The 15,447-nt window shown below is 42.6% G+C and overlaps 1 protein-coding gene across 1 annotated transcript in view; it reads right to left on the minus strand.

The window, feature by feature from the left end:
- cdh11 (cadherin 11, type 2, OB-cadherin (osteoblast)) overlaps positions 1 to 15,447 on the minus strand; it is a 60,668-nt gene that overhangs the window by 21,977 nt on the left and 23,244 nt on the right. Inside the window, exon 2 of the mRNA XM_057048383.1 lies at positions 9,755 to 9,817. The gene's annotated coding sequence lies outside the window, so the exon portion shown is untranslated. The remainder of the gene's footprint in view (positions 1 to 9,754; positions 9,818 to 15,447) is intronic.

A 15,447-nucleotide genomic window follows, 5' to 3' on the forward strand; every position in this document is an offset into this window, starting at 1 on the left:
CCAGAAGGTCCTCTTGAGTTTTCTTAAGCATGCAGTCGAAGCAGGTTTTAATAATTCATCATGTGTTGTTTGGATGGGGCGTTATCTACAAAGATGGAAAAGCATCTGTGTTATGATAATAGCTGCTGATGGAAAAAGCTGCTTCTTGACGGAGATAATTCATGATCCAGCTCAACACGTTCTGGCTTCTGAATTGACTCGCATCAAGAAGATGGCCTTCCTGTTCTTAGCTTACCCCAGTGAAAACAAACTGAGCCGACAAAAAATACATAGATTAAGTAAAAATACACTGGGATTAAGAATGAGCTGCCCAAAAGTACAGGAAATGGCTGTGAAATGTGTTATTAGTTCTTGCAGTGGAGCCTGAAGGCGACATTTGTAGCTTATCGGTTCTAACAGCTGAAACATCATCGCTGGCTCCTGCCATATTGGCGCCATGTGGCACTTCTGCTCCGACACTAACCAAGATGGTGGCACGGGACAGAGTGGCGGGCTGCTCGGGGTTCGGCACTGCTGTCATCACCACATTAGCATGGCGTAAAACCACTTCTGTTGTGATCCAGAACTCCGCTCAGGCTAACTGCGCTAAATTACCCAGGATTGAAGATCAAGGATACCACAAACATACAAATTCTGCCTTTTGCCAGGAGTGGAAACCTGCAACCATTTACTCGCACAAAAGCCTTCCCCCAGCCCCCGAACCCCTCAATAACCCCGAATGCTATTTAAACCAGATGGGATACCATTTTTCATTCTAATGCTGGAGGAGAAAGGAGGTCATGTGAGGTTTAGAATGAGATTTTCTTAGTGTATGAATCCACTGCTGCTTGCCAAAACAAATCCAAGGTCCCTGTGGACTTTATTTTCTTAACTTTTATTTAAATATCTGCTTCTTTCAAATTACATACTGGCAAGGAGAGAATTAATAAGAAGAGGGATGCATGAGTTCTTTAAAACAAAGCAAATTTGTCAAAAATCCTCCATTTATGCACATGTCTGAACATTTTTCTTTTTTTCTTTCATTATCATCTGGGTGTTAATGTAAAGTCTCTAAATGACCTTTGGAACAGCAAGGGGCTCCTGGGTATGTGACTAAAAAGGAGACAGACTGAGAGCTGTATCAGAGTTCACTCTGTGGATCTGGTTTCAGGAGCCGACTCTTTGTGGTCTGTTAAAAGCTTCAAAACAGAGCGACACTGGAAACAGACACCCACACTTCAGATCACACCACAAAACCTGATCTTTAATCACCTTTCAATTAGAAGAACTAATAGGCGTGTGCATGTCCGTGTGTGTTTGTGCACAAAATGTCCTCAGCTAAATAGCGTCTCTCACACACAACTTCTTCGTATCGTCTTCAATTTACCACCATTAGCGTCTCTTTGTCAGGTTTCCTAGGCTGAGTCGTACACATTTATAAATACTCTCTCCTTATTACTGACATGAGGACAGATGGTTTTTGCAAAGAGGATGAGAAGGTTTGTCTCTCCCTGACAATGTGCTGGACCACTGGTGATTTCAAATTCGGATCTTTTTATTGGCCTCGGTTCTTTTCTACATTTGCTTTAGTCTTGTATCCCAACTTTATGAACCAAAGGCTACAAATACAACCAGGCCGAACAACATTTTGCATATGAAGGGACACTAAGGGAAGTTTCTGCTGATGAACACAATCTGTTCACAGCAAACACTCAGAGCTCAGAAAAACATTCACACTTTCAGTAAAATAAAGTCATTTTGCATGTTTATTTTTGTTTTGCTCATTTTGATTAGCTTAATTACTGAGCATCACTCTAATTTATATGGAAATCCTATGCAATTTGTGGTAATTTATGTGCAATCAGACTAATTATTTCTGGTAATGAGTTGGAGATGGCTCCTTTTAAATCACCAATATTTTTGGGGTTTGATGGAATGACATCTGCTGCTGCCTCTTCAATGATGGGCTGTCGCAGTAAAAACAAACCGGTACTTCTTATATGGCATGAATGGTTAGCATGGTTGATTATCACAAAAACAGCAAGAGAGTAGCTGTTCCTCGTCTGCAGACTGTGGAGACTCAACATGGAGACTGCAGCTTCTACAGGTGAATCACTGAGTATATCCTGTCCGGCTGTGCCGGCAGCTGCTCCGCCCTCACCTGGAAGTCTCGCCAGAGGGAGGTAAAAGCCGCCCGGCACATCAACACAACAGACCTGCCGCCTAAGTAGGAGCTCTACGTCCAGGGCAGCAGGAATAGGGCCAATCGGATTAGAACAGACCCTCAGCACCCTGGTAGCAGACTGTTCCAGCTGCTGCCATCTGGACAATGCTACCGCAGCATTGGGGCTGCACTACCAGACTCGGCAACCGTTCCTTTACTGTTGGACTCTTTTGACATAAACACACTTTAACAATCATATTTGCACATCAGAAGGTGCACATTACTCCATCATCCTAGATTTGTCTATGTAATTCTTATAGTTATTGTTGTGTGTACCAAATTCTTTTCATATACACCCCTGTGGGTTGTATATTCATATTTAGGTCCCAGCTTGACAAGAGTTTCATTGCCGCTGATTGCTGCTATAATTATTCTGCACACAACGAACAAATCTCAAACATAATCACACCCAGGCTTGTACTTAAACACTGAAATTATTCAGTTTTTGTATTGTGTAAGTGAAAGGCCATTAAATGGTTGTTCCTTGTTCCAGCTAACATGACTGAGGAAAAAAAATGAAATTGTGTCTTTAAATTCAGGAAAACACAATGAAAATATAATGGGAATGTGCTGCGCTCGTCAGTTGGGTGCATCTCTTTTTCTGGTCTTTCAACGTGAAATCCTCCGGCGTTCAAAACAAGTTGATAACCAGACCGGTTGCCTCCAAATGAACAGCCAAAATAGACGGCAAAACAACGGGAGAGTTGATGAGGCTCTAAGCTCGAGGCGAAACAATGGCTCTTCAATTAGCTCGCTGACCGATATTTATGGCCTACTGGCTTGTGTTGGGAATGTCCTCTTCATTGCATTTAACTTTGTCACTATTGGGATTTTCATTCTTCACAAATTGCAAATGCAAACTTCAAAATGGAGATGTTCACAGTTTATTGTGCTATTAATCTCCAAAATTAGAAACAGTGGATTTAAAACTGAAAAGAGGCATGTGTAAGGACCTTGCGCCAACAATTGACTTGTTATCCCCTTAAATAGAAAGCTTATGAATGTGGCTTTGCAGTGCATCCTTAATTATCCAACACTTTTAATTTCTTCCCGCTCCACCCTTCACTTTCTCCATCTTTGGCCGTCTGCATTGTCTGCTCCCCTGTCCTTCTACTCCTCCTCTGAGCCAATTATTGCAACTGCTGACTGGAAATACAATGTTACAGACATGCTATTAATTAAGTGTTAAAGGAAGGAGTGAACAATCGGTCAAAAAATGCACAGAATCAATCATCTTTACTTATTTTTCCGCAGATATGAGCACATCCGTGCAGATAAATGAATGCATTGTAGACATCTGCTAACGTTCAGGGGCCAAAGTTGCAGATATTACTCAGTGAAAGATTCATGACAGTGTCAGAGCACCGTTTAATCTGGGAGACAAAGAGAGATAAAAAGACAGATGATTATGACAAGGGACTTGCCAAGACAAACGCGGGGTGGGGGGGGGATAAGAATGGCTGCGCACGGTTCCTGGAATAGAAATGGGGGAGGGTGGAAAGTTAGAGGAAATTATTCTATGGAAAATCAGGCAAAACCTGATGCTTCTTACTCACTCGTCTCTCCTGCTCTATTTCTGTATATGTCTGCCTGTGTTTATCTGTGCGGTTTTGGTCTGCAGCCCCTAAGAGAGGGCAGTGACATGAAATGTGGGGGCACAGGAAACAGTGGCGTCTGGAATCGATTTGAGGCTAAAGAAAAATAGAATACTTTAGATTCTTAAAGTCTCAGGGAGCAGGGAAAAAGCCGCAAGGAACGGAGGAAAGGTGGGAGAGCGAGGCCTCTTGGCCACAAGAAAAGAGGAGACATAAAGCATACATGAAGAAGGGTTTATACTGAAACGTCTATGAGGTCCACATGCATCTAAATCCATCTGCGCCTCTTCAAAAATAGCCCGAGCCACATACGAGACGCACGGCATCTGTGATTCTTCTGCACGGGTAATTTGTATGTCTGCGCCTGGTGCTCTAATTGACTGTTGACAAAAGAAGCAATATTTGAAGGCTGCACAAGAGCGACCGCATGACTTTATATTCACGGCATGAGACTGTCCAGAATGACGGAACTGGGAGAGCTCTGGGAGCAGGGCCAGTCAACAAATGAAGCCACATGCAAGAATATAAATGAATCACTTTGCTGGAGCAATTCAGGTAGGAATTAAATAAGGCCACAAAATCTGAAGTCAGATGGAGACAATAAATGTGAGGAGCTGAAGGGCAAGAAACCCGGGGGGATGTTAGGACGTTGAAGTTTATTTTATATGTCTTTTCAAACTACAAATAAGAACCTGTTTATAACCTGTTGGTGATGTGATGTCAGCGTGTTAAGGTTCCCAATAATCCTTCCACAGCCTTAAGATACTGGGAACACCTCAACTTACAGTGGAATGTGCAGATGAAGTGCTAAGGTTGAGTCCAAACCTATTTCCGATATCTACATTCTCAGTCTTTGGGTTTTCCCCCCAGATCGTGTCTGGAGTCGAGGGTTGGGACGCGATGACCATTGCTCGACTGTTCAGTCACCGTCTGCTTCTCCTTCGTCACGTCTAGTTTAACATCTCTCCGGGGGGCTGCTTCCTTTTGTGTCATGTTGAAAACCACAAACTTAGACAAAAGTTTATCTCCATCCACCGACTCGACCGTGACAACAAAGAATCAGGCGGTTCTGAGATGATTTGTGTTAATTACAATATTGTAAACTATCCCCTTGAGACCAAAAGGAGTAAATAAAGGATGAGGAAATGATGACGGATGAGCAGGTGATATTTATGAAGTAAGGAAGTAGGAAGCAACAAAGTGAGCTCAGTGTCCGGTGGAGTTTTTCCCCATGTTCCTTCCACTCGCACTCTTGGTGAATGTGTTCCAACGGGATGGATAGAGGCTAAAGATATTAGAATATGAGACAGGAGGGAAGAGAGATATCAAAGTAAGGCTGAGAGGATCGGAGGTGGAAATCCTCTTTTTTTCATTCTTCCCCATAGAGAAATGAGAGAGTTAATCCTCAAGGGCTTACATTTGTTTTTTTTTTCTCTCTCCCTCTCCATCTCGCTCTGTATTTCACTACCTTTGCCTTCTGACATGGTCTCTGCTTCCCGATCTTAATATTTCCATCGCATATTCATGAAGTGTTTCTATGCTCTCATTCACCATTAGCATTTTTCAGTCCTCTCTCTTTCCTCCTTTTTGATTTTCCACTGTCCCTAATTCTTCCCCATCCCTCCTTGCAGGGTTTATGGGTTTATGATGCCTGGTAATCTCACTGCAAACACATTTATCTGCTCTTTCTTTGTTTTCCTCTTCTTATGGTCCCCCCCCACCCCCCCTTGCCCAGCAGGGTGCCAGAGTTGGGTAATGGTGCTTATAGGTTGTTTATATTTTACACATATGGAGGGAATGTATGGTGAGAAGAGAAGCATGACACAAAGGCTAAAACAATTGTGCAGAAGTGTTGAAAACAGGGTAAAAGATACTACAATAAAAGTCAAAATTCTGTCTGATATCTGTAATTAAAAGCTGAAAAACTTCTCATCCCTCCGTCTGCCCTGAGCCACCTGATTTGTCTGGCTTTCCTAGGTATTTGGGTCACAGTGCATTGTCCTCATAGAAATCCACTACAGGTTGCTTTAAGGTGCTAAGCTTGGTTGATCAAACCAAGCCCTGTAATCTCATATTGAAGGATAACTCCACATACCTTAAATCATTTGAGCCCAAAGCCAAAAGCAATTTCCTCCCATTTTAAAGAAGCCATTTTCTCCCCAGAGATTGATCTATTAGGCTTTCACACAACCTCTCTGGCTTGATTTCATCACCCTGTTGCCAAAGATCTGATGATGATCACGAGTGTGAGCTTCTGAGTCTAGCCTGAACGTTAGACCGGAAGAGTTTCTAGAGCCAATAAATGAGACTGATTGTGCAACAGTTGGTCCCATCAGTTGAAAGCGAAGCAGAACCACGAACAAAGAGGAAAGAGTAATTGCAAAAATGTTGATCCAGACGAAGCTGAAGCGTCTTATATGGTGAAGACTTTTCCATCATGACATTTCAGGATTGTTGGGTGCTGAAAGTCAGGAAATTTCAATGCTGTTTGAATTTTCCAATCCCTGTTGGTGCCTCGGGCATTAAATGTCAGGGACATTGAAAGTTTTATCCCAATTCCAGTCTTGGCTGTGGGAGTGAGGATTTGACATTAGATACTTTATGGAATGAAAATGCAATCATGACATTTAGTTGGTACTATAACTCTCTGCCTTTCTGTGCAGCGCTAAACCATTTTGAGCTGAAAGAGACTGATTAAAACTGTCCTTCACACTCATTTAGAGGCATTACGCTGATACTCTTATTCAGAATTTTGAAAGACTGAGAGCAACAGTGGCATAAAGCAGCACATTGCAAATGTTACAAAAGGCGGAAGGCTGAGGCCAAAGCATTAATCTAGTGTCCAGAGAGCGTCTGACATGCATATTACCCTGGAATTTGTGTTTCAGACTAAAATAGAAAACAATTTCAGTAGCTCTTCATGTTTTCTCATGTACAAATAATCATCTTAAGCATCTGATCACAGGCTCAGACTGTAGTAGAAATAGCTATTGGATGTTTGACACCTTTGGTCCCTTCTGCTTTGAGGAGTGTGAATGTAAAGCCTCTGTTTCTGGGAACTCTACAACCCTCAGCCAGTAAGAAAGCTTTATTCTCATTTATTTAAGGCTACATTTTAATGTTAAACGCACAAACCCCGCCATCTAAAGTCAATAGACAGTACCTGCAAGTGCTCTCGTCTCTGGGTATTTCGAGGCACCAGAAAGTGAGATGCACACGCATCCAAGTAAGAGGGAATGATGTTGAAGGGCGTGTTTTAATGTCATTTTTTAACACTGCAGAAATTATCACAGTGAGACAGCATAACTTTATCTTTTTAATTAGACAGAAGAAAAGCAGCTGGTTTTCTAACAGCGGGCTTGGTTAATTTAATTTAATGGGGATTGCTAGATCACAAATTTTATAACTCGGCATCCTCTCGATTGAACCACGCTGTTGGAAAGAAATTGGTTTTTACGTCAGTGTTGCCAGTTATTTGAAGCAAGCTTTAATCATTTACCTCCCAGAATCATAGAAGAGCTTTTTTTTTGGATGTGACTGACCTATTACTTGCCACTGCTCTCATGGACTTCTGGAATTATTTAATCTCATAGCATCTATTTGTATTTCTGTTGGTTAGAAATCTCAGCTATTTAAAAAAAAACAACTTTCTGGGCTTTTTAGAAGATTTTATTGATGTGTTCCTTTCTATATCTCGCTCTCAATCAGTCAGACGGCTGGGTAATCAATAGTGGTGGAGGGCATTAAAAATCCCTCAGTGCGTGTTAGCGTAAATCCCTGGAAAGGGAATCTTCTCGTCTCTAATTCCTAATCCTTATCTCTCCCTCCAGATACCCCTCAGTGTGACATTTTGAAGACATTCATGACTGATAGTTAACGAGTTTTACGATTTGCCACTTTGCTCCTCAGCCAACTTTGAGATCATGTTACTTAAAGTAAAAATTTCTATACTGTACCTGATAATACACAGCTCTTTTAAGTTATAGCTATAACATAGCTATAATTTAACATTATAGCTAAAACAATACTACGCAACAAGGCCTGGTCTGAGACCCAGACTGTGATGGTTCGTTATATAAATAGAAAAACTATTTGTCATTTCAGGAGAATTTTAACCTTTTGAATCGTTTCACCGCAGCTCCGCTTGATGTGCCGCGATGCTGCTGTAGGCGTGAGACTTCCTGTAGTTACTGTATACATAAGCCACCAAGCGAGTCTGGAAAACGATGTCGGAGTATGCAGTTGGAACCAGCGGGGCTTCCACCATTTGACTGAGATGTGAGATGTTTCCCAACACTTTTGCCAAAACTGAGTCTGATGACGTGTGTGTGTGTGTGTGTGTGTGTGTGTGTGTGTGTGTGTGTGTGAGAGAGGGAGCTGAGGATTGTGCAGATGCAGCTTGGGGCTCTGCCGCCAGACAAGATTAATTTGACCATGCCACAAGTCTCTGGATCGGTGAAGCTTTGTGGCCGTGCTGCCTGTACACTGAAATGGAGGGTAATATCTCCTTAAATCATGAAAGCACAATAAACAAAGAAGAAGAATGGACGCTGGCCCCAATGTTCTCCCGCTATCTCTGTGTGAAACCCGCTAAAGACTAAAATAACAGGAAAGCATTCATAGGCTCCCCCGTCGCCATAGACAAGGCCATAAATATGCTGCTTTCATTTGGCAGGAAAAAAAGCATTGAAAGGCAAAGGGGAGAGGAGGAGGAGTGATGTGACCTGAGACAAGTTCAGATAAGCACTTTTGTTTCGTCTCTCTTTTTTCTACAAAGGCGAGATGCACACATCGGATCTCTTTGTCGGCTTGCCTGCTGCTGAGCTGTCATGGTGACAGGAGAGGTCATCTGGATGAATGTGTCCCATTATGGGATATGTGCTCAGATCTCAGTTTGGAGGCCAAAAGGTTAAACACCCAATCAGCACGCAGCGTTGCTAAACCCCTTTGAAACCCAGAATTAAATAAGTCACCAGCTGAATCAATAGATGTCAATAGAGGACACGTTTATAGGCAGTCTTGATGTTTAATCCAGGTAGAAACAGACATGGAGGAAGACTTTAAACGTCTTTATTTATGCTAGAGTGACATATGTTTGGAGGGTGACATTAAGCCTCAGATAACTGATTATTTACGCTCACTCACTGCCTCTGAATTTGTCATTCTCGTCAGTGTTTTCCAAAAAGCTGATATTAACGGCAGAGTGGAGATCATTGCTAAAACTTGGACAGAGATTCATTCCCAGGATTCGTCCTGGGCCCATAGATAATTGGATTGAGTGATTGATTGGGTGGCACGCTCAAATCACGAGCTCGCAAATGGTGTAACTGCACGTGAATTAGTCCCCGTTGATGTTATTTGTCATTGGGTTTTTTCATTGTATGGCACCTGAATCGATTGGCGCAGTTTTTCTGGCCTATTTCCGACATATTCAGACCTTGTTTTGTCCGTTATCGACTCAATCGTGAGTTTTCAGGCAGCAGTTGAAGGATTAGAATGTGCTGCTCTGAAATCGGCTCATCAGCCTGCCAGCCCATGATAAGCACACTTGGGATTGATTAGATCTGCCTTTAATGTATTCAATGTTTTTTTTCCAAGGAGAAAAAAACTGCGAAGCATGCGAGATGTAAGACCAGTGTTACGGTAACTTTGGGTACATGTGGCTGGAGGGCAAATGCTTTGATAGCCACATTCTCAAGAATTACATCATATTACATATCAATTTTTACAAGCCCTCTTTCACATCCTCCCGAAGGCAAATAGAGGCTGAACAGTTATCACTGTTTTTTTTAAGCTATGAAAGGCAGAAATCATTATTGCTTGTGGCACTGAGGCAGAAACAGGAAAAGGCAGTTTAACAGGATGGAAAACAGTCTGCTGGGACCTGATGTGTCGGGACTAATTCACACACTTTTTTATTCAGTGCCCATGTTGGGGAGAGAGAAAGTAAACGCACCTTTAGCTCATTACTGGTGTGAGAGATGTTGGCTTTATGCTCTGGGTGATGATGCTGGTATGCCTGGAGAAACAGAAGAGAGAATTTCGATTATTAAGTGTGAAGTGATGTTTATGGAAGAGTAAAGGCTTCAAAGTACACAAACAATATATATTTATGACACAATGTAACACCATTACAGGTCCTATGCATATAATATTTCCAGAAGATGGGAGCTCTGTTTTATGTGAACGTTGTTGAAAAAAGATCCAAGCAAACCAGGTAAAATAATACATGTTGAAGAAAAGCTGCATCTAGTGTAAATAGAGAACCTCACAAGGAGCCTTCACACACTTTTCTTAGGCTTCACATTAATGCATGACTACAGACAAATAAAGGGCATTTCATGTGTCTGTTGACCAGCGCTGTTCCACATCAAATCCACCAACAGTCAGTCCAATAGTTTGGCCAAAAAGCTTTTATTGTCATTTTAAATCACAGCTTGATGATGGCCCGTTTCACAGAAGGAAACATTCTTTTTCATGAAATATCGTATTGTTACTCTAACTGATTCTGCTGGCATGTTTGACCACCCAGGAATAAAACTCATCACGTCGAAAATTGTTCTCTTACGTATTTCTGTGTTAGTGAGATAGTAGGATGTTGTCGTAGAACTGTAATAGCAAAATTATTGTTTTCTCGATCTTGTTTCTGCTTTGCAGTTTAGGAGGCTGCTACTGGAACCCTAACAGAGAAAATTGAATTAAGAAGATTTGTGTTGTGTGTCGTCTTTTTCTTGCTACTGATGAGAAAATCTGAGGTGTTCCATCTTCTGTGCCTCATAATGTCCCAGACAAACACACCGGGATCAAAGAAATTAAAGAGGGCACATTTCCTCTTTCCTTCCTGATTGCAACCTTGATTTGAGCATGCTCCACTCAACCGTTTTAACTAAAAGGGGTAATTTGTCTGACTTGTTTTCTCCTTTTCTGAGATTTCAGGTGATTTTCACTTCAAATTTAGATGGAAGCCATCTGAACCTCCCATCACGGTCTGTGTATGCGTTGGCTGTCAGGGGAGTTTGAAGGACACGCTCGCCGTGCCAACATTAACTACCAGTGAGAAGCCCTTGAGCAACCTACTTAACCTAGCCCTGTCCCACTGGAGCCCACTGGAGCAGTTCAGGGTCTGTGGTGGTGCTGAGTGGCTGCAGGGCAGCTCCCCTGTGTTCGATGTGAACTCCAGGTTGACTCAAAAATGAATATTTGTGTTCAATGCTTCAGAGGGCAGATATTGCTAAAATAGCAGAAGAAAGCAGTCCAGTAATGTGCTTTTTTTTTTTTGAAATAGAAAGGGTTCCTTTTAAATCGTGTCATGATGTGGGTGTGATGGGACACCAGCGAGGGAAAATTCTGAGAGGAAAAATACTCTCAGAAAAGTGTGGAGGCAAAATATACTGTATATAAAAGCAAACCCTGAATTATCCATATCTTTACAAATGTGCAGCAGGAGATCACACGGCTCCGAGGACAGATGCGCTACAGTCATTAACCTCGGCTGCTTTTGGCGGCAGAAAGGAAAAAGCAGAAGCTGAAATGTAAAAGAAAGCTTTGGAAAAGCACATATTGAATCGCTGACATGTTGAGCGAGCTTTAATTAAGGTGAAATTTTCTCACAAAATCATGTGTGGAACTGCTCTGCTGCCATCAACCCCCCCACCCCCACCCCCACCCCCACCACCTAAAACAGCTAATCGATGTGAATAGATTGAACTGTGTACAAGATGGATTTAGAGCAACGCCAACTCTGTCTGGGGGTTCAGCATACCCCAACAACAGAGAATTACATCAAATCATTAATATGCCATGTTGGAAAAATCAATCATCGTTGCACAAAGGTTGGTGTCACGTAGCGGATCAGCCTCTGGGTCTCTAGAGCAACCTTGGCTACAACGCCGCACCTGTCGTTAAGAGCGACGATCCTGGAAGGAAAAAGATGCCACCAATCTTTCAGAGACGGTTCCGTGGGTTAATTGCGATTATGTAACGCGATCATGGCGTGGGACGTAATCCTGCTGATACCTGTGGTGTTGACAGTATGCAGAGACGCGCCACAACGGAAAATGACAGCTCGTTATGAGGGAGGAAAATGGATTTCACCAACAGCGACTGCGAGGGACCTTGAGACAATACTGTCAATACAGTAAAGTGTTTTCTGAATTGGTTCTTGTGTAAAATGTGTCATGCATGAATAATAGGCTATCGATTGGCGCTCCAGAGCCAATGTCTCTGTTGGGCACTGGTTTCATTGTCTCCACGCTGGACTGAAGAAGGCGCTTATATTCTGGTATCGATCGGTTTTGACGAATTGCGTTCATATCTCGAGGGTGATTTTCTCCATGATAAAACATGTCGAGAACCTGTGAATTAAATCTCCTGCCTCAGCAATAAGAGCTAATCAAGGTTTTTAATAAAAGGTGCCGCGGTGCGTGACGGTCCCAGGTGAACAGTTGTATGGTGGAACCTGCGAAAATCCCTCAAGGGCGTTCCCTTAAAGTTCCTTTTTCTGTTGCGTTCCATGACAGGTTCACTCTGGCTTATGCACTACCCTACATGTCTGTTCAGGTTATGTTATTATTTGGTTTCAGAAAGCTGAAACACAGAGAGTATGAGTAACATAAGAGTTTAAATATTTCTGTTATATTATGACACGCTGCCACTTCATGGGCACTACTTTTTAATAGAAAGCCGGTGTGATATAGCGCGGGCTGCATTTAGCTGTAGTCGGGGAGGTCGTTACAGGATTCTGAGCTTAGCTGCTCATCCTTGCAGAAGACAACAATTTGGTTGGGAGTTTTGGACCAGCGTGCAAATGTTGGCAGACCTGCTGGAACACGGAAACACAGATGCCCCGTGATATGCACACATAGGAGTAAACTGCCATCAGTGTTGTGGCTGTCATTAGCTAAAAGGCCTGGAGCTGGAGCTGGAGCCATCCCAGAATAATTATTCTGATTATAGTCCCTCCTGCTGAGCTTCATCCAAATGCATTTCATTCTTTTGGATTAAAATGTGGTCTTTTGGGTTCCTACAGCAGAGTGCAAAGATTTATCCCATGATCTCTGCCAACTGGAATCTGAATATCACCAATTAATAAAAAAAATATCCAGGGCTTATGGAGTAGACAGCACGCGATAATTCTTTGGGGATGTGAGATGAAGTTACCACTTTTGCTCTCGGCCTCGTCGGCTTTTTCTCATGTCTGATGAAATGATTTAAAAACAGGAAGGTAACAATTCAAGAGCATAACATACATAAAATGTAAAGGACCACTAACCCTTTAGTGTCTTACAGCCAAGGAAGTCCTGATGCAGAGGCGCTGGAGTGAGTTTGTGCGTTTTAATGGTGACGATGGGGCGGAGGCGGAAAGCTTTTCTGCCCGGCACAACTAAAAATATATAATTAAGCCATTTCATTGTGCTAATTTCTTATTAGAGAGTGTTTCATCCTGAATGGACCCGACTATAGAGTCACAGAATCCTGTCTGACGTGCGTCAAGCACCAATAATATTCAGTCCTAATATCTCGTGTTTCTAAATGGGGGTTTTATGAGTGTGATTTTAGGGCGGGAGTGTGTGTGAATGTGGGATTGTTAACTGCGAACATGTGTTTGATGTTCTCTGTGGGGAAATGATGCAAGCTGAATGTGATAGCAGCTTTGAGGATCAGCACAGTAGGCACAGCTGGTAGCCTGACCCCCCCCCCCCCCACACACACACACACACACACGCACACACACGCACACACACACACACACACTGGCTGGCAGTGATCGCTGGACCCCGGCTGTGTCACTACTATATGCGTGCTAGCATGAACTTACAGGTGCGAGTGCACACAGAACCACACATATGTTACATGTAAAAGTTGCACATGTGGAACTGACACACAGACACACACCTTTATCATTTGTTGAAGGAACACTAAGTCTAATTTCTGTGCCTTCAAATACTGACTCACACAGTTCAGAGCAAACTAAAGCAGACCGGGCCATATTGGAAACGTCCACCTTCGTTGCACAACTGCCAAAACACATGAAAGAGGAGGAAGATTCCTCAATTTAAACGTCTCATTCAAGGTGTCATAGAAAGAATAAACTGAATTTTAAAAACCATAACTGACAGAATCTGTCTCGTCTTGAATAATCATCTTTAAATGCATTCTGTAGACTCGTTTTTGGTGCTTAACTTCCTTTTTCTTTATCATCCCTTTAGACAACCATGTCCCCTTAAACTACCCCCACCCCTGTACTCCTCCTCCACCTCCTCCTCATCTCCTGTCTGACTCACTGCTCGGTCTAAAATAAAATGCTCCACAGGAGAGGAAGGTGTGAGTGGAAGCCAGTTGCTTATTTTAAATAACTGGTGACTATAGACTTCTTTTAAATCATGGTGCTCAGACATGCTGCCCCCACAGTAGTGCTGCACCGACAGCACTGCCTCCAGACAACAGCTTGTACATTTTTTTTCCACTTTCTCATTTAAAAGACGGACTTCTTTTTCAGACGCTCTAAAATAACACGATAGCTATAAGCTGTAACTTTGTCTATTGTGTAAAAGTGCTGTAAATGTTTTAACCTTTGTATTGGCTTTAAACCAACTTTTTAAAATCATTATTTTGACAAAGATACATGTCACACACAGTGAGACAAGAGGGTCCTCGTGGGTTTGAAAAGTCACAATACATTTCGTGCAAACCTCCTGAATGCATTTTGCAGCAGGTTGCACTCGAACGCTCATCCCATTAATGCTAAAACTGCAGGATGTGTGAGCAGCAGGCGTGGGTGTGAGGTCAACAGCAGACAAGTGTGATGCTGTTTGCCTTTGGAAAGCAGAGTTTGACGTGAGCAGCTGCGCCGTGATGTAGAACCCTTCAGTTGTCCAAGAGTTCCGCTCCTCTCTTCTATCATTATTACCAATTCCTCACCAGATCTGTGGAAGCTAATTGATTTATTCAACAAAGCATTTGAAAAAAACTCCACCATTACTGCAAGAAAGGCAGCAGTTACAGAATGAGGCGGCTGCGATCAGCGCTTAAGTTAGAGCCAGACGGGGAATTGCTTCAAAGGCAGAATCCTAAAGATGTAATGTTAATTATAGTGGATTATATTTCCTGTATTGATTTTCTCCCCTAATTCTGCTCCCTCCCTTGAGAATCCTACTCGTTTACAAAGCATCGCACATAGTTTAATATCAGTGTGGTAATTAAAAAAAAAAAAAAACACTAAAGACTTTACCCTCAGCATTGCCAAAGCCACGCATGGCATTATTGATTTAATAGCGCTTTTATTGGCCCCTGGAGGCTGTCATCAGAGCAGAGTTGCCATTTGCATCTTCTGCTCGTCTTGTTTTTTTCACTTTCAAATTTTGGGGATAAAAACAACATTAAAATATTGGACAGACTTGTTTTGGAGCTCGGCGAGCCTTATTTTCACTGGCTGCAGGTCCTGAACAACATTTTATCGTTGGCACGTTGACTCGGAGGGATGGGCGAAACGAGCAGAAGCCGTTTAACCGATGAGGAGAGCAAAGGAGCGAGGAAGGAGATAAATGGTGGTTAGAGAGAAGGATAGAGGGGAGGAGGCAGGTAGACGTGTGGTTTCACATTTGCAATTGTGAATAGATGACTTGTTCCTGTGGGTGCAGTCATGCTCAG

Source organism: Takifugu flavidus, chromosome 11 (assembly GCF_003711565.1).
Source record: "Takifugu flavidus isolate HTHZ2018 chromosome 11, ASM371156v2, whole genome shotgun sequence".
Taxonomy (NCBI): Eukaryota; Metazoa; Chordata; class Actinopteri; order Tetraodontiformes; family Tetraodontidae; genus Takifugu; species Takifugu flavidus.